A 21,083-nucleotide genomic window follows, 5' to 3' on the forward strand; every position below is an offset into this window, starting at 1 on the left:
TATTTAATATCTCCTGGGTGAAAGTCCGGGGTTCAACGTAATTTTTAAGAACTATGACCAGTAGAGGGCGCCATTAACTCCAAGCATGGGGAGGGATTGATTTATGCATATGCATGCAAATTTTTGGGGTTTTTGTCGTATGCATTGTTTATAACCTGAATGTCTAAAGTCGTGTTTCTCGCCACCATAATAAGTTAATGTTTAGAGACTTCTCCCAGATCTAATGGCAGTTTTGTTGAAGCTTTTTGCACACTATTTATTTATTAATTATTCTACAGCAGATGTCGTACTAATAACGGTCCAAACTGATTTTAAATTGCATATTCTTTAATTGAGTCTTTAAAAGCTGATGCACGTCTGAAACATCTTGGCGAGGGCTGCGTGGGAGGAAATATCCATATGCAAAAAGAAAGCCAGGACTCCCACACACTGTCACTTACTGCTCTAAAGTTTACTGTTGACAACGTTTGGGTTGTTTCACCTTCATCAGGTGAAACAACAGAAAAACAAAGTTCCACCTGGTGGAGGCTGCAGGACTCCAACCTGAGTGACCCTCAGAGTGCAGGAGCCCCCATCTCTCTTTTTGCTTATTTTTTTGGTGAAAAATGTAGAATTTTATTGGAAGGAGGGACCTCAATCCCTCGCTGAATATGTGCACCTGAAGCATTATATTTGGACAAATATAATGATATGATAACAATGGCTGATAAGAGTTTAATTTAAGAGCTGATATCTGGACATTTAACATGGTTTTATTGAGAATAACCAAAATCATTCTCAATAAAACCATGTTAAACGTCTAGATATCAGCTCTTAAATTAAACTCTTATCAGCTATTTTTGTTGTTATCATTATATTGTCCAAACAAATATACCTTTAATTGTACCAGGCATTAACGACAACAGATTGACCAAAAAAGAAACAAAATGAACAAAAAAAACACAAAATGACCAATAAAAAGACACAAAATGAACAAAAAAGACATATATTAACCAATTAAAAGACACAAAATGAACAAAAAAAGACATAATGACCAAAAAAGACAAAATGACCAAAAAAGACGTACATTGACCAATAAAAAGACACAAACTGAACAAAAAAAGATGTATAATGACCAAAAAAGACAAAATGAACAAAAGACATATAATAACCAATGAAAAGACACAAAATGACCAAAAAAGATCTATAATAACCAATAGAAAGACACAAAATGACCAAAAAAATACGTATAATGAACGAAAAAGACACAAATTGACCAAAAAAAGACACAAAATTACCAAAAATTATGTAAAATGACCAATAAAAAGACACAAAATGAACATGAAAAGACACGATTGATGATGATTTTGGTTATTCTCAAGAAAACCATGGAAAATGTCCAGATATCAGCTCTTAAATTAAACTCTTATCAGCTATTTTTGTTGTTATCATTATATTTGTCCAAACAAATGTACCTTTAGTTGTACCAGGTATTAAAATAAACTGAAGAAAACAAGGTGGTCTAATGATTTTTTCCATGACTGTAGGCTTATAGTCAAGATGCATAATCATCATGCAGTGTGTATCTCTTCACTTAGACATTTTCTTTTACTTCTAAGTCCTTCTCGCCAAAATTAAAGCTCGAAATTAAATTAAATTAAAGGCTCAAAAATTGCACAAGATTTTTCCGACGTGTTTCATGTGTGTGTGAGTCACCGGGGGTTGAACCACCTTCCACCTCCGTCTGTCTGTGAAACACATTGGAACTTGAAAACCCAGCCTGGTTTAAATTAGTTTCATGTGACTTTGGTTTCACATCTGCAGGTTTGAATGAAAGATGCGGAAAATTTGGGAAAACCAACATTTGGTTTGGTGAAATTGGAATCAGGGAACCGAACAAATCGGAAAGCCTTGAAAACCATTGACAAGCTTGGTGAGTGAAGTAGTTCGGAGGACGACAACTTTTTTTTGTAATTTTTACGACTTGTTTTGGTAATTTTGTCTTTTTTTTGTCAATTTTACGCTTTTTTTGGTAATTTTGTGTCTTTTTTTGGTAAGATTGTGTCTGTATTTGGTAAATTTGTGTCTTTTTTTTGGTTATTTTGTGTCTTCTTTTGGTAATTTTGTGTCTTTTTTGGTAATTTTTCATCTTGTTTTGCTAGATTTGTTTCTTTTTTTGGTAAATTGTTGGGGTTTTGGAAGATTTCAACTTTCATTGAAAAGTCTTGAAACATCCTTGAGAACCATTGACAAGCTTGGTTAGTGAAGTAGTCTCAAGGACGACAAATATTTTGGTAATTTTTCGTCTTTTTTTGCTAAATTTGTGTCTTTGTTTGGTAAATTGTTGGGGTTTTGTCTGTGTTTGGAGCAACTTGTGAACTCATAAACTGAGGATTTTAACTTTCATTGTCTTTTTTTGGTTAATTTGTAGGGGTTTTCTAACTTGTGAACTCATAGTTTGGTTAGTGAAGTAGTTCGGAGGACGAAAACATTTTTTTAGTAATTTTTACGTCTCGTTTTGGTAATTTTGTGCCTTTTTTTGGCAATTTTGTTTATTTTCTTGGTAAATTGTTGGGGTTTCGTCTATGTTTGGAGCAACTTGTGAACTCATGAACTGAGTATTTTAACTTTCATTGAAAACTCTTGAAATCGTCCTTGGCAACCATTGACTAGCTTGACTCTGCTGTCGTCTCTGATGGCAGCAGCTGAAGCGTACTCTTATAGGAAGTGACTCTGCCTTCTGATTTTCTTTCCTGGCATTAATTTCTGCCCGGCCCACCACCACCTCCTCCTCCTCCTCCACCACCACCTCCTCCACCACCAGCACCTCCTCTGCCAGCCCCCCCCCTTAGTTTCCCACAGTTCCCTGCTTCACCTATTGAACCCGGCCACCAGCCCAGGAATGGAGCAAGGGGAACGGCAGGAATGTGGCTCCCAGTCCGAGCCAAAAACACAAAACAAGGAAGGCAGAACTCCCACGCCCCGCCCCCGGGGAGCCAGAACCGCGCTCCCATTGGCCGACGGCCGTAGGCTGACCACAGATCCACTGCCCCCATTGGCTGCTGCTCCTTCTTCACTCCCTGCTGCTCTCTGGCCTATCAGAGCGCTCTCACGCTGTTCAGCTATGTCTCTGTGTGTGTGTGTGTGTGTGTGTGTGTGTGTGTGTGTGTGTGTGTCATCACTCTGATCCTTACCGACAGCACCGTCTTGAGTCCTGCCTGGTTTCACCAACAACACTGTGGGATAATTATTCTGTAGCTGGAGACATTGTCCTGCATTAGCTCTCGTTAGCTTCCGTGCAGCCGTATTAAAGCTGTCACACACACACACACACACACACACACACACACACATTTTTGTACTTCTATCTTTTTTCATTAGTTTTAGTTTTAATTTTGTTGTGGATTTTTGTTTTCAGATTCAGTTAGTTTTAATGAGTTTTTAGAGTGAAATGCTTTAGTTTTAGTGTTAGTTTTTATTAGCTGTAGTTTTTTGTAATGGGGTATTTGTTGGGTGGGAGATTAAAAGAGGTCACAGTAAATTTTGCCTTTATTTTCTTTGTCTGATCCATCTTCATTATGTATGAAAAAAGTTGACAAAGAGGAAAACGAAGGACATTTTCACTATAATTTTAGTTAGTTTTGTAACCACACAATACAGTTTCAGTTAATTATCATTATCATGTAACCTTTAACCCTTAAAACAAAGTCTGAAATCTAAAAAAAAGCCTTTAAAGAAGTGAGGACCGGCCGAAATGTCCTCACTTTGCAAAAATGTCCTCACTCTGTTGGTTAAAAACGTGTTCTAGTCCTCACTATGTAGGAAGTACAAGAACACACACACACACACACACACACACACACACACACACACACACACACATTAGTGCTGCTGCATTATCTCCGTCGTAAAACAAGCAACGTTAAAGTATATGAGGCAGGAGATGTGGTTATTGTGGCGCTGGGCTGTGTTGAAACCAGGCCGAGTGTGTGCGGCTATAGGCCAAGTTTCTACACGGCTATTATTAGACTCCACTTCATCCTACAGGGGAGAATGATAAAGATAAGTCAGGTCAGTCGGCTGTGTCATCTGGGACGCCGGCTGCTTTTTAATGCCACAATGCAGAGACTCTTCCAGCAGAACGAGCTGCAGAACCGAAACCGACAACATGACAAATGATTGTGAGACGAGCAGGTCAGACCTGCAGCCGTGTGTCTTTTTGTTGGTACATTTGTGTCTTATTTTGGTCATTTTTACATCTTTTTGGGTAATTTTGTGTCTTTTTTGTTCATGTGGTTTCCTTTTTTGGTAATTGTTTACGTCTTTTATTGGTAAATGTGTGTCTCTTTGGGTCATTTTGTGTCTTTTTGGTAATATTGTGTCTTTTTTGGTACATTTGTGTCTTTTTTTGGTGATTATAACATCTTTTTTGGTAATTTTGTGTCTTTTTAGGGCCACGGGGCAAGGCCCCGAGCACTACTGTTATACTGTGGATTTCTTCTTCTTACTCTTCCGGACGCAATTTCGTCCCGCTACTAGTCCTACAACTTGAAGAGTTGCAAGACAAATTATATATCAAAATGTGCGGTTTGATCGGGATCGGTATGCCATTACTTTTCTCTACGGAATACGAATTTACTGCCCAAAATTTTGCATTGAAGTGAATGGGACGGCTGGAAAAAATTAGCGAAAAGAGAGATTTTTAAATGTCTACTTCTCCGGGATAATTTCACCCAGAGACTCCATTTAAACTTTAAACAGTAGACACAAGTCTTGTGTATCGGTGTATTAATCCACGTTTCGATAGGTCATATAATTTTTTATTAATCCCCGCTCCAGGCCGCAAATTCCACTCTACAGAAATAATTTATACATAGAAACGTAGGAAAATTAGTCTTCTCCCTCACAATCCTCTGGTAAAGCTGTCAGAGTTACAGTTTGGGCGTAGGACGCACAGATGATCCACCAACACCACCAACAGCCTCATTGGCTCCCATTTTAAAAACGCAGGAAGATTTCTGAAAAAGGGAGATGTAACAGTTTTTTTAGATTGCTCTAACAAAGCTATTTTTTCATTTTTCTTAAAAAAAAAACAACATATGTAGACGTTCAGGAAGAACTCAGGACGCTCAAAGTGAAGTCGGATCAATGATAGGTATTATGGTTTTGCCAAAAATGTTTTCTGTTCGAGGCCAGAAATTCCAGTCTGTCCACCTCTGGCTGCTGTCACTGTGCTAGAAGATTCCACAGCTGTTAATTCTGTTGATTGCTCTGCTCTGATTGGTCGACCGCAAAGCCTTTGATGCTTTGATGTGATTACAGATACACGCACACATGCGCGTGTAAGCGCGCACACTCCTCCAGATACACACACACACACACACACACACACACACAAACACACAGGTAACTTTATGTGATTATAGTTACACACACACACAAATGCACGCATAAGCGCGCACAATCCTCCAGATACACGTTTCACACACACACATTTTGAGGTTAAAGGTCATAGGTTGCTGTATAAATAAATACTTGAAAAGAAATGCTTGTTGTAGGTGTGACACAAAATGACAAAAAAATGCACAAAAGACACAAAATGACTAAAAAAAGACACAAAATTACCAAAAAAGACACCAAATGAGAAGACAGGATGACCGAAAAAACCCACAGAAGACACAAAATGACAAAAAAGACACAAAAAGACACAAAATGACTTACAGAGACACGAAAAGGATTCAAAAATGGACAAAATAGCCCTCTAAGACTGTAGAGGGTTAGAAGTTAAACTCTTGTTTGAATTCCAATTTCTTTATTGCATGAAAAGAGAAATTACATGCAGGTTATTTGCGACGTGTTCCTCAGCAACAGAACGGTCCAGAGCTGCTGAGGATCTAAACGCTGCGATGGGAATCAGATGCTCCTCTAACCTTTGTAATCAGAACCATGTGGCAGAGACGGGATGATCACATTTAGTTCAGCTGCACCAATCAAAGTGTTGTGAATGAGAGACGTGCTGCTGGACTGGTTAATGTGGTGGTAACGGTTAAAGATCAGCGTTTTCACTCTGCAGATGTTAGAGTTTAGTTAGACAGAAGGTCGGGTTCAACTGATGTGTTGTCTCACCATGTCGGAAGTTTTTACAGCAACAGGATTATCAAATCACACGAACAAAAGCACCCAAACCGCTGGCAGGAGATCAAAAATATCCTAATGAACACTTCCTGTTTTAAATATGTAGTTATTGTGGTGAAACAGTCACAGTTGAGGCGAAGTTCTGGTAATTATGTGTGTTTTTTGGTAATTTTGTGTCCTTTCTTTGGTAATTTGTGTCTTTTTTGGGTAATTTTTTATCTGTTTTGGTAAATTTGTCTTTGGTCATTTTTACATTTTTTTGTTGTTGTCATTTTTGGTGTCTTGTTGGTAAATTTGTGTCTTTTTTGGTTATTTTTATCTTTTTTTGGGTAATTTTGTGTTTTTTTGGTAAATTTGTGTCTTTCTTGGTTATTTTGTGTCTTTTTTTGTCATTTTTACGTAATTTGTTTGTCATTTTGTGGCAAATTTTTGTCTTTCTTCGTAAATTTGTGTCTTTTTTGGTCATTTTCACGTCTTTTTTGGAAATTTTGTATCTATTCTGGTAAATTTGTATCTCATTTGGTGTCTTTGGTCATTTAAAAAAAAATTTGCTGTCATTTTTGGTCTCTTTGTTGGTAAATTTGTGTTTTTTTTTGTAATAATAATAATTGATGACGAGTCGGAGTTTTATTGGTGGACGGGTTTGTGTCCTGTGTGACAATAAAAGTAAAACCACGTTTAAACATGTTTTTTCTTAACTTCACTTCTTTCATAACGCCTTACCAGTCACTTTTCTGCCCTAAACATAGATCAGTGGTTTTGTAGCCTAAACTCACAGGAAACTGGGGTTATTTTGCACCTTTTTGTCGCTATTTTGTGTCTCTTTGTGCCAGTGTTGTTTTGCCCCTTTAGATGGCATCTTTGTAGTCGTTTTATGTCTCTTTCTAGTCGTTTTTTGTCTCTTGGTAGTCGTTTTATGTCTCTTTCTAGTCGTTTTTTGTCTCTTGGTAGTCGTGTTTTGTCTCTTGGTAGTCATTTAATGTCTCTATGTGGTCGCTGTGTGTCTCCCTGTACGCCCGTTTACTAATCCGTCCTTGGTTTTATTCCTGAATAGTAAAGATTCCTTCTTCCGTCTTATTGTCTTCCCAATAATCCGTCAGATTTGTGGTGTGACTGACAGTCGTGCTGCTGTCGGCTTCATGTTTTAGTTTAATAATTTCTCAGGACGAATGTGTTGATGATTAAACGGTGTGAAAACATTACACATTCTGTATTTAAACAGCCTTCGCTCGGTGCCAGGAGGCATCTCGTTGGAGGCGTCGGCGTCGCCTCGTACAGTACATTCATTAATGCTATTTATTTTACTAATGTCATTTGGGTAAAAACAAACTGTTGGAGCGGTGAGGAGGTGCCGGGCCGGCCGGGCCGGGTGGGGTAGGATAGATCAGTCTGTAGAGTCCTGTGAGGTTGGTCTCTCTCTCAGAGGGGAGAGGTATTTGGTTGGAGCTCTGGCTCTTCCACTCATCTGCATCTTATTTGAATTTCCTGCTTGCATAATTCCTCGGTTAATGGGGAACTGCTCGGCACTGCCACAGCTGTTTTGTCTTTCCTGCCTGGCAAAGAAGGAAGAGAGAGAGAGAGAGAGAGAGAGAGAGTGGGAGAGAGCGAGAGAGAGGGTTAGGAAAAAATGTTTAAAAAGAAAAAATCTGCAAGTCATGTGGTGCAAAAATACAGTACAAACAACGTGTGATCCCCGAGGACGGAGGCAGAGGAATGGAGTCAAACACCCACCCACTCCCCCTCTCTCTCTCTGCATGTACAGCACCACACCCCCTTCACCGGAGCGAACTGAGCATGTGCAGTAATAGTGATGAGCCCCCCCCCCCACCCCCCCCTCACCCAGCTCTGCCATGCTGCTCCTGTAATTGGTTGGTAACAGGCTTGAGCAGCACCACATTGCACCAGGCGGACTTCAACCAGCCGCATTAGTCTGTTTACGCATTCACAGCCCTATTAGAGGCTGTTTGTTTGCTCATTAGTCAACCCGAGCTGGAGTTTGAACCCTGCCAGAGCCGCTCTAATCACCAAAAAGAACCATGAATATGCGGGAATCTGCGTCGGTGACGTTGATGTCGAGACGTGTTGACAGCTGACAGGGTTTCCCTGTGTCTCTTTGTAGTCGTTCTGCCCCTTTAAATTGCATCTTTGTGTCTTTTGCAGCTGTATTTCATCTCTTTGGTCTCTTTGTATTCGTTTTGTGTCTCTTTGTGGTTGTTTTGTATCTCTTTGTGGTTGTTTTGCCCCTTTAAATTGCATCGTTGTGTCTCTTTGCAGCTTTACTTCATCCTTTTTTAGTCTTATTGTATCTCTTTGTGGTTGTTTTGCCCCTTTAACTTGCATCTTTGTGTCTTTTGCAGCTGTATTTCATCCCTTTGGTCTCTTTGTGGTTGTTTTGTGTCTCTTTGTGGTTGTTTTGCCCCTTTTAGATTGCATCTTTGTGTCTCTTTGCAGCTTTATTTAATCCTTTTTTAGTCTTATTGTGTCTCTTTGTGGTTGTTTTTGGCCTTTTTTCATAGTAATTGTTGTTGTCTGTGCGTCTTTTGCAGCTGTATTCATTTTGTGTCTCTTTGTAGTCGTTTTGTATCTCTTTGTGGTTGTTTTGCCCCTTTTAGATTGCATCTTTGTGTCTCTTTGCAGCTTTATTTCATCCTTTTTTAGTCTTATTGTGTCTCTTTGTGGTTGTTTTGCCCCTTTAACTTGCATCTTTGTGTCTTTTGCAGCTGTATTTCACCTCTTTGGTCTCTTTGTATTCGTTTTGTGTCTCTTTGTGGTTGTTTTGTGTGTCTTTGTGGTTGTTTTGCCCCTCTTAGATTGCATCTTTGTGTCTCTTTGCAGCTTTACTTCATCCTTTTTTTAGTCTTATTGTGTCCCTTTGTGGTTGTGTTTGGCCTTTTTTCATAGTAATTGTTGTTGTCTGTGCGTCTTTTGCAGCTGTAGTCGTTTTGTGTCTCTTTGTGGTTGTTTTGCCCCTTTAAATTGCATCTTTAAGTCTCTTTGCAGCTTTATTTCATCCTTTTTTAGTCTTATTGCGTCTTTTGACCCCTTGTCATAGTAATTGTGGTTGTCTTTTGTGTCTTTGCAGCTGTATTTCATCCCTTTCGTTGTATTCGTTTTATGCCTCTTTGTGGTCGTTTTATGTCTCTTTGTAGTCGTTTTATCAGGGTTTCCCTGATAAACCGAGACTCGTACCGGCTATTAAAGCCCAAAGACTTGTTAAATTATTTATGTTTAAGGCCCCAAATAAGTGTTATAATGTGTGTTTCTGGATTAAGTCAGATCAGGGTCACTGGTGGAGTAGTTTTATGCCTCTTTTTAGTCATTTTATGTCTCTTTGTAGTCGTCTTATGTCTCTTTGTAGTCGTCTTATGTCTCTTTGTAGTAGTTTTTTCCCTTTGTAGTCATTTTATGTCTCTTTGTAGTCATTTTATGTCTCTTTGTAGTCGTCTTATGTCCCATTTAGTAGTTTTGTCCCTTTTTAGTCATTTTATGTCTCTTTGTAGTCATCTTATGTGTCTTTGTAGTCGTCTTATGTCTCTTTGTAGTAGTTTTGTCCCTTTTTAGTCATTTTATGTCTCTTTGTAGTCATTTTATGTCTCTTTGTAGTCGTCTTATGTCTCTTTTTAGTAGTTTTATGTCCCTTTTTAGTCATTTTATGTCTCTTTGTAGTCGTCTTATGTCTCTTTGTAGTCTTTTATGTCTCTTTTTAGTCTTCAACCAGCCGCATTAGTCTGTTTACGCATTCACAGCCCTATTAGAGGCTGTTTGTTTGCTCATTAGTCAACCCGAGCTGGAGTTTGAACCCTGCCAGAGCCGCTCTAATCACCAAAAAGAACCATGAATATGCGGGAATCTGCGTCGGTGACGTTGATGTCGAGACGTGTTGACACCTGACAGGGTTTCCCTGATAAACCGAGACTCGTACCGTTTATTAAATCCCAAAGACGTGTTAAATTATTTAGGTTTAAGGCCCCCAAATAAGTGTTATAATGTGTGTTTCTGGATTAAGTCAGATCAGGGTTGCTGGTGGAGTCTGCGTCCTACGTGCTGTCTGTGTTTTTAATCTGTTATTCAGCTCATTTTTTGCTCATTTGTAGTCAGACGTGGTGGATTTCTGACAGATTTTTTGGTGCCACCGAAAAAACAGCCCAAACCAAGGTTTTTATTATTATTATTTTTCCTTTTTGGTCCATTTAATTCAAATCACATCCTCAATTTTCAGACTCTGGATTGGTTAGAAAAGGTCAATAAGTGGATACAATGAGAATAAAATAATAATTCCTGTCATTTATGAGCAAATACGGAGAAACGTTCTGTTGTTTGAGTTTCTCAAATTGAGTTTTTTCCTTTTTCTGCTTTTATATTTTGAATTAAATATGTTTGGGTTGTGGACGTTGCCTCAGGCTTCAGACGTTGTGATTGCTAATTTTCATTATGTTATTGAATAAATGTAGAGCTGCAAACTTCTTATTTCCTTTTTCATTATTGATAGATCTAGCATGAATCAATTTTTTCTGGTGCATAAAATGTCAGAAAGTAGTGAAAAATGTCCATCAGGACTCATCAAAGTCCATCTGACTTCTTTACATTTTTCACTTTAATATGATTTAAAATGGAGAAAAGCAGGAAATCTCAATATTTTAAAGGCTGAACATTGCATTTTGTTCATGAAAAATAACAAACAATTAATAGATTATGGAAAAAGTCTGCTGTTATTTCTCTAATCGATTAGTTGATTTGGTTATTGAAGCTGTTATTTATTATAGTAATGACTGAATGTAGAGCTGCAACCAGCCAAGTTTTTGATTTTTTTAAAATTCTGGATCAATCCGGCGATCAGTTACTGCATGAATTGAACCGTTTGGTCCATAAAATGTCAGAAAATAGTGACAAACGTCCATCACAGTTCAACAAAATGTTTAAATGTTTTATTTTTCACTTTAATATGATTTAAAATGGAGAAAAGCTGGATATCTTTATATTTTAGAGTCTGAAAACAGCATTCTCTTCATGAATAACAGACATAACAGATTATGCAATTATTTTTCAACAAACCAAATAGTTAACTATTAAGCTCTAACTTAATGCTTAATATGTGTCCACCGGGAAAGTCTCAGGCCACGCCCTCTCAAAAGTCGCTCACTCTGCGTGTCTCCATGACAACAAGGCCTCCAGAGGGATTTAGAGACTCTGGAGGTGACGGATTAAACACGGGAGACGCAACTGTAGCCGCCGTCGCTAACTGTGCACAACGTCAGCAGCTGATCATAAACAAAGCAGCATGGCTAATTATGCACAGAGTCTCAGCTGATCATAAACAGTGGTGGTGAATTAACCAGCATCACTAACTGTGCACAGAGTGTCTGGTGCTTGTTGTAAACAAACAGAGATCACTAAGTGAACACCTCCTGCAGCAGCAGCACATACACACTGTACTGCTACAGAGCTAACTGTTAGCCTGTTAGCACATACACACTGTACTGCTACAGAGCTAACTGTTAGCCTGTTAGCACATACACACTGTACTGCTACAGAGCTAACTGTTAGCCTGTTAGCACATACACACTGTACTGCTACAGAGTTAACTGTTAGTCTGTTAGCACATACACACTGTACTGCTACAGAGCTAACTGTTAGCCTGTTAGCACATACACACTGTACTGCTACAGAGCTAACTGTTAGCCTGTTAGCACATACACACTGTACTGCTACAGAGCTAACTGTTAGCCTGTTAGCACATACACACTGTACTGCTACAGAGCTAACTGTTAGCCTGTTAGCAATTTGCAGAATCGACGCTAAGGGGTTAACCTCCCCTCTGGCTCTGCAGCTGGGAGAGACAACTGCAGGAGGACTGTGCCGATTCGACTCACTTGGGCCGGCGGCTCTTTAAGAAGAGTAAGAACAAGTCTACAAAAGTCTCCAATAACGCCAGAAAAAGTCGATTTTTTTGTCAAATAGTCGCTAAGGGGGTCTGAAAAGTCGCTAAATGTAGCAACAAAGTCAGTAAGTTGGCAACACTGCTTCACCTGCTTTTATAAATGGCGTGTTGATGTTATCAGGTAGAGTACTACGTCACATCCTGCTTAGTGATCTATCCAATCAGCAACCAGGCTTTTTACAGGGACGAAAAAAGTCCGGACAAAAGACCCTCTGGACGGCTCGTATTCAGATTAGGGGCATTTCAGCGAGGGAGACACGCCTCATTCTGGGCATTGGGCGGTAGTGGAAACAGCCTTATTCACAGTGTTTTTAGAGTCGGATCGCAGCATTTTCTGGTATTTTTTGGCCACTAGGGGGCAGCAGACACACCACTGACATATTCCGTCCTGCTGGGCCGTACCAGTGTTTAAGATGTTTATATTCAGTGTTGTAGAGAGAGTTGCTGTAATAATAATAATAACACTAAGCTGCTCCTGATTCTGCTCCAGCGGGGTTTCCTCTCTGTTGTCGCTCGGCCTGTTGATTCGCCTCGTTTGTCAGCAGCAGTCGGAGCAGCGTCGGTGATTATGGTGCTTTAAAAACTCTCACTGCCTGATTGCAGCAATTTGCATCAAAAAACTGGAGTCTTTGAGTCACCAACACACAGAAATGATGCACAACAAGTCAGATTCAGGCTGACGTTTCAAGATATCATCACATACATTATCCATCCATAAATCAGCTGCCAAATACAGGCGGAGAGGCCGAGAAATCACCTTAGAAATCATAGAAATCATAGAATAATAATAACTTTAATACAATAGCATCTAATAATAAAATCTAATTAAAAGACAGATCAAACACATAAAAATATTGTTAAAAGATAAAGTAGTGGATTAAAGTATACATTATAGAAACAGATATAATTACATGCTACAGAACCTGCTTGAGAAACTTCACCTTTTTAAGTTTTCTTCAGTATTAAATTCATCCATTCATAGTTTTCTGTACATTCATGGTTACTCTACAAACAGGAGCTGATTCTGCATACTTTTAACAGATAAAATTAAAATAATAAATATTAAGGAAGTGCTTGTGGCCCACAGTGTAATAAATTAAGCTTTAAAAAATCTGTTGTTGTTTTTTAGGTGATTTCAAACTAAAATTCAGTCGTTTCTCTGTCTATTTTCATGATAAATGGCATCTTGTCCATGATTTATACATAAAGACATTAAATAAAACATATTTTTGGATTCAGTTGAATTTACATTTTACACAACCTGCATTAATCTGCTTAGAAATTACAGAAAAAGACACTTATGAGTGCAGAACCTGCCTTAGAAACATCACATTTTTAAGTTTTTCTTCACATCAGAGTCCTCCTGAGATAATTAAGATAATTAATTCTGAGAATTTATGATCACACTGCAAACGGAAAGTGCTAATATCTAATTCTGCATACTTTTTATAAGCCAGTTTGCCAAAATTTAAAGAATTGTGGAGATTTCAAAACAAAATACCTGTTTCTCTGATTATTAGTGTGATAAGTTGCATTTTATTCACAAATTAAAGTATAAAGAACTAAAAAAACATATATTTTGGATTCAGTTTGACCTTCTTAAATCATAATAAAAAGATGATATTTATAACCTGCCTGAGAATCTTCACATTTTTATGTTTACTTCTATATGAAAATAATCCAGTTTGTCAAATTTAGCATAAAAAAGCTATTTTAAAGCTATTGCTGTGGAGATTTCATAATAAAATACAGCTGTTTATCTGATTATTATCGTGATAAATTGTATTTTGTTCATAAATTCAAACATAATAAAACATATTTTAAATACAGTGTGACTCAAACTTAACACAGCCTTCATAAAACCACAGAACCTGCTTGAGAATCTTCACGTTTTTATGTTTTCTTCAGTATCAAAGCGACCCAGTGATACTTGTCCGTGCATTAATGGTTAAACTGCAAAAATGAGCCACTAATAACTAATTCTGCATACTTTTAATGAAGCCAATTTGCCCAATTTTTACCACATATAGGCTTAAAAAACCCCAATAAATCAATAGCAACACACTATCACAGTTTGGGGGGCGAGTCATTAAAAGTCAAAGTCTTTGAAGCTGATATTTCTGAGTTGTTATTGGGGACATTTCAAAATAAAATACTGAATATAAATTCATACCGTGTGTGTGTTTGAGTGCAGGAAAAGCAGCTTGTGCACACTTTCAGAGTCCTCGTACAATCAGAGGAATCTTATTACATGTTTCTACTCTCCCTCTCTTTATTTTGCTGTGTATGTGTGTGTGTGTGTGTGTGTGTGTGTCACAGCTGTTGTGTCTGTTTTTATTACTTTCTCAGCAGGAGGGGGAGAGTTTTTTTTTTATTTTTTTTTATTTCTTTATTAGCTGGTGGAGCTCCGGTCATCCCGACATATTGAGTCCTCACCGACACCAGATCTCTGAACGTCCACATTATAATGAAATCTGTGGCGTCTTTTTTTATTCAGCGACGGCCATTGTTCTGATCCGGAGTTAGAAAAGTGCAGCTTTGAGTCGCTCCGGTTGTCTCGTCATGTTTTTTTTTTTTGCATTTTATTGCTTAGAAATAGTATAAAAAATACGCTTCTTATAACTGTAGAACCTGGTTGAGAATCTTAATGTTTTTAAGTTTTTTTTCAGTAACAAATAATCCAGTGATAGTTGTCTCTATATTAATGGATACACAGCTAACAGGAGATGCTAATAGCTAATTCTGCAGAGTTTTAATAGGCCAGTTGGTCCAAATTTGACAAATATAAGCTTAAAAATAAAAAACAAATCTCATTTCTAGAGTGGACAGACAGACAGACAGACAGACAGACACTAAAGAATAAAACCCACAGAGTTAATTATTAATTAATTAATTGTGTCCGAGCGTCTCATTTGTATGCTTTGTAAGCACTAATTAAAATATGCTAAATATGAAGATGAGCTGCAGCCGGAATGTCTCCTGGTCTCAGTCTGAGGAGAGGACAGATAACTGAGGAGGAGGAGGAGGAGGAGGAGGAGGAGGAGCAGGAGGACACGTCCTCCTCGCCACCGCCACCAGCGCATTAATCTGAGGCTTCCCTGCGTCAGCGTCAGGAGTTCAGGACGTCTCGGTGACTTTGGCTCTTAAATATTAAAGCGTCGTCGCGGTGACGGAGAGCAGCTGGACCTCATGATGCAAAAGGCTGCAAGACCTGCACACACACACACACACACACACACATACAGACACATTTACACTCTACTGTACATGTGTTCACCGGTCAGAGTCTGAAAATACACATTTTATCTTATATTTGGGCTAAAAACAGCCGGGAAGAAGCAGAGAGTGAACTTGCTGCTCAGGTTCAGTTCATAATAAAAATAATTACTAGAAAATTTCGAGATTGTGAAAGGGCCACGGGGGCTACTGCCGGTGTGTGTACACTATGATGAGATTCTTCAGGGATTTATAACAATTAATACTAGTAATGTTATGATACTATATAATATACAAGGAGCACACCTACAGCAAGCATTCCTTTACAAGTATTTATTTATACAGCAACCTATGACCTTTAACCTCAAAGTGTGTGTGTGTGTGTGTGTGTGTGTGTGTGTGTGTGTGTGAAGCATGTGTATCTGGAGGAGTGTGCGAGCTTACGTGTGCATGTGTGCGTGTATCTGTAACTGTAATCACATCAAAGCATCAAAGGCTTTGAGGTCGACCAATCAGAGCAGAGCAATCAACAGAATTAACAGCTGTGGAATGTTCCAGCACATTGACAGCAGCCAGAGGTGGGCAGACTGGAATTTCTGGCCTCGAACAGAAAGCATTTTTGGCAAAACCATAATACCTATCACTGATCCGACTTCACTTTGAGCGTCCTGAGTTCTTCCTGAACGTCGACATATGTTTTTTTTTAAAGAAAAATGAAAAAATAGCTTTGTTAGAGCGATCTAAAAAAACTGTTTCATCTCCCTTTTTCAGAAATCTCCCTGCGTTTTTAATATGGGAGCCAATGAGGCTGTTGGTGGTGTTGGTGGATCATCTCTGCGTCCTACGCCCAAACTATAACTCTGACAGCTTTACCAGAGGATTGTGAGGGAGAAGACTAATTTTCCTACGTTTCTATGTATAAATTATTTCTGTAGAGTGGAATTTGCGGCCTGGAGCGCAGTTTTCAATTTTATTTTTTGACAGTTTTTTCTCTCCCTCTACACTCTGGCGATGATGTCACACACTGTGACACGAACATTCCGTGCAATACACACCCATTATAATCTCAGAATTTCTCCAAAAATGATCATGGTCATTGAACAGGGATTGATAAAAAACTATATGACCTATCGGAACGTGGATTAATACACCGATACACAAGACTTGTGTCTACTGTTTAAAGTTTAAATGGAGTCTCTGGGTGAAATCATGCCGGAGAAGTAGACGTTTAAAAATCTCCAATTATTGTTCTTTTTCGCTCATTTATTTTTCGGCCGTCCCATTCATTTCAATGCAAAATTTGTGTGTGTGTGTGTGTGTGTGTGTGTGTGTGTGTGTCAGCAGGGTGCTGTACAGTCAAACTGTTGGATTCTATCTGCAGTAGTTTAGTGTAGTGATGATCACCTCTGGAGCACACACAAACACACAAACACACAAACACACACACACACACACACACACACACACAAACACACACACACACACACACACACACACACACACAAACACACACACACACACACACACACACACACACACACACACACACAGAGTGGCTGGTGAGGATGAGGCTGGTGATGGATGGAGGATGAGGTCAGTCCTGAGGGGGATCCAGACTCTCTGGAAAAGACCTGTTGTTGTTCTCTGTGTGTGTCTCCCTGCTGAGCTGCAGTCCTCTGATGATCTCATCCACTCACACACACACACACACACACACACACACACACACGCCTACACACCACATGCACTCATCACATCCTGGGGAAAACACTGGCGGTGATTCCCTCTTTAAAGGAGCTTCAGGATGTTTAGACGCCGATCAGAGCAGCAGAAGAATCTGTTCAATGCTTCAATGTTTATGTTTCTCTTTGAAGCTGACTCAGGATTTAAATAGAATATAAATAAATAAATTGGATCCTTATTAAATACAGAAAAATTTATTGTCAAAGAAAAGTACCAGTTTTAGTACTTTTTAGGAAAATGGGCCAAACATGAAAATATATTATGTTATTATTATTATTGTTATTATTATTATTATTCATAATAATAACACATGTACAAGATCTGTTTTTTAATCATAATGATACTTATTATTTTCAAGAAATAATTATTATATATTATACATGTTTTTAATATATGTATTACTTGTCATTCTATAAACTAATACATTATAAAACATATTATATATATACATTATATAATCATAATACCAATAATATACATATATATATTTTTTTTAGATATTTTATATTTGACATTTAAATCACATTTTAGTGTTTAATTTAATTGTTAAAATATATATATTTATTAAAATAGTTTGTTGTTGTTTTTCACTTCAGTTATAATTTACTATTTTTGGAAGCAATAAAAAAACAGAAAAATATTTATATATATTTATAACTTGTCATCCTATAAACTAATACATTATAAAAATTATATATACATTACATAATAATAATAATAATAATAATACCAATAAATAATATAATATATATTAATATATAATATATTTATATAATTTTTTACATATATATTTACTTCATATTTTACATTTTAATCAAACTGTAGTATTTGATTTAAATTTTAAAAAATATATTATATATACATTATATAATAATATACCAATAATTTATATATATATATATATATATATAATCTTTATATATAACTTCACATTTTACATTTTCATTACATTTTAGCATTTGATTTAAATGTTTAGATTTTTTTTCTATTTATTAAATTATTTTGTTGTTGTTTTTCAGTTATAATTTACTACCTTTTTAAGCAGTAAAAAAACTGAAAAATATTTAATAAAACTCATTTATAGACACAGTTATTGAGCCTCAAATGCATCAGAATTAAATGAAAGTGCAGCAGAGAAACCAAGAATTTATATAAAATATAATTTAAAAGCTGCTTTATAAATAAATATGAGAATATGTATTAATCAGAGCAGGTTTCACCTCCTGATATTCAGTCTGTTTCCTCTTGAGATGTTTTTCTCTAATCAATGTTGATGATTAATAGTTGTTGTTTATTTATTATTCATGTGACGGCTGCCTGTGAGCTGAAATGCTCCTCGGGGACTCAACATTTACGCTTTAAATCTTAAAAAACTGACCTTTTTCACTGCTTTACATCATGTTCATCATGTTATGAGTTAGTGTTGGAGGTATCATAAAGATTTCTGCCTTTTCTTGATTATAATAAAACTGAGTTCAAATTTTAAGAGACATGTAGAATAAAGTGATTTAAAAAAAATGAAATATCAGTATTTTAGGCTTGGATTTGCTGATTTTTCCTGATGTAAGCGTCCATCACACATGAGTCATTCATGGACTGTTGGAAATGTGAAAATCCAAGGAATATTTCTGTTTTTACAGTTTCTGGTTATGATAGATGGTGTAAATTTAGTGATTTATTATTTAAAACAATTTAAAAAAAAATCTCAAACCTGTCATCAGGTCGATGGGCAGCTGTACACTGTGTCTTCCTTTGCAGTAAAGTTACTTTGTAGTATTTGTTGTTTGCAGTAACAAGCTGTATAGACTGTACTCTGATTTTATACCTGGTCATTAATCTGGTCCTGGTCCTGATTCTGGTCCTGGTGTTGTCATGGTTACAGTTAATACATTTGAACTGTAACCAGAAATTTTAAGAGACATGTAGAATGTACATCTTTTTTTTTAATGAAATGGCACTATTTTAACCTTGTTTTTGGTGATTTTTCCTGAAGTTAACGTCCATCACACTTGAGTCAATCTTAGACTGTCAGAAATGTTAAAATCCAAGGAATATTTCTGTTTTTCCAGTTTCAGCCTCTGATAAATGGTGTAAATTTGGCAATTTATTTGAAATTTTTTTTAAAAACCCTTCCAAACCTGCTGTCAGGTCGTTGGGCAGCTGGAGCTATTTAGCAGTAAAGTTACTTTACAGTATTTGTTGTTTGCAGTAACTGTGTAGTAAACAAGAATAACCAACCTGTGAAGACTGTGTTCTGGTTTTGCATCTGGTCCTGGTCTGGTGTTGTTCTGGTTTCAGTTAATACATTTAACTGTAACCAGAAATTTTAAGAGACATGTAGAATAAAGTGATTTTTTTTAATGAAATATTGCAATTTTAGGCTTAGATTTGATGATTTTTTTCTGATGTAAGCGTCCATCACACATGAGTCATTCCAGTACTTTTAGAAATGTGAAAATCAAAGGAATATTTTTACAGTTTCAGCCCCTGATAAATGGTGTAATTTTGGCAATTTATTTTGAAAAAAAAAAGACTTTCAAAGCTGCCGTCAGGTCGTTGGGCAGATGTAGCAGTATAATTATAAATCTGGTCCTGAATCTTGTCCTGGTCCTGATTTAAGTCCTGGTCTGGTGTTGTCATGGTTACAGTTAATATGTTTTAACTGTAACCAGAAATTTCAAGAGACATGTAGAATAAAGTAATTTTTTAACGAAATATCCCTATTTTAGGCTTAGATTTGGTGATTTTTTCTTATAGAAGCATTTTTCACTTATGAGGTGTTCGAGTACTGGTGGAAACGTGAAAATCCAAGGAATATTTCTGTTTTTATAGTTTTGGCCTCTGATAAATGGTGTAATTTTGGCAATTTATTTAAAAAAAAAAAGCCTTTCAAAGCTGCCGTCAGGTCGTTGGGCAGATGTAGCAGTACAGTAACTTTGCAGTATTTTTTGTTTGCAGTAAACAAACAGTAAACAAGCTGTGAAGGCTGTTTTCTAGTCATAAATCTGGTCCTGAATCTTGTCCTGGTCCTGATTAAAGTCCTGGTCTGGTGTTGTTCTGGTTTCAGTTAATAAGACATGTAGAACATGTGACACACTTTTTTAATGAATGATATTTTAAGCTTTGTTTCTGGTGATTTTTCCTTATCGAAGCGCTTCTCACTTATGAGGTGTTCGAGTACTGTTGGAAACGTGAAAGTCCAAGGAATATTTCTGTTTTTACAGTTTCAGCCTCTGGTAAATGGTGTAATTTTGGCAATTTATTAAAAAAAAAAAAAAAAAACTTTGAAAGCTGTCGTTGGGCAGATGTAGCAGTATAGTAACTTTGCAGTATTTGTTGTTTGCAGTAAACAAACAATAAACAAGCTGTGAAGACTGCATTCTGGTTTTGTATATCTGGTCCTGAATCTTGTCCTGGTCCTGATTTAAGTCCTGGTCTGGTGTTGTTCTGGTTACAGTTAATACGTTTTAACTGTAAGCAGAAATTTTAAGAGACACGTAGAATAAAGTGATTTTTAAAAATGAAATATCACTATTTTAGGCTTAGATTTGGTGATTTTTCCTTATTGAAGCTTTTTTCACTTATGATGTGTTCAAGTACTGGTGGAAACGTGAAAGTCCAAGAAATATTTCTGTTTTTACAGTTTCGGCCTCTGATAAATGGTGCAATTTTGGCAATTTATATTTAGAAAAAAACTCCTTTCAAACCTGTTGTAGCTGTAAATGTGTAGTAAACAACAATAAACAAGTTGTGAAGACTGTGTTCTGGTTTACTCTCTAGTCCTGATTCTGGTCCTGGTCCTGGTGTTGTCATGGTTACAATTAGTTAATTTTAACTGTAACCAGAATCTTGTCCTGGTCCTGATTTTAGTCCTGGTCTGGTGTTGTTCTGGTTTCAGTTATCAAATGTAGAAAAAAAATCCCCAAAACTGAGATTCGCATTAAGTGGAAACTTTCTCCCACGTTGCTCTGCTGCCTGTCTCACCCTCTGTCTGTCTGTCTGTCTGTCTGTCTGTCTGTCTGTCTTTGTTTCTCGTCTGTCTGTCGCTTCCTCGCTGCTCTCTCTCTCTCTC

General features: G+C 37.1%; 1 protein-coding gene across 2 annotated transcripts in view; it reads left to right on the plus strand.

Annotated features, from left to right (window-relative positions):
- The window catches only part of LOC131985058 (zinc fingers and homeoboxes protein 2-like), a 189,829-nt gene that overhangs the window by 39,033 nt on the left and 129,713 nt on the right, over window positions 1-21,083 (plus strand). The gene's annotated exons all lie outside the window — the stretch shown is intronic.

This window comes from Centropristis striata, chromosome 14 (assembly GCF_030273125.1).
Source record: "Centropristis striata isolate RG_2023a ecotype Rhode Island chromosome 14, C.striata_1.0, whole genome shotgun sequence".
Classification (NCBI taxonomy): Eukaryota; Metazoa; Chordata; class Actinopteri; order Perciformes; family Serranidae; genus Centropristis; species Centropristis striata.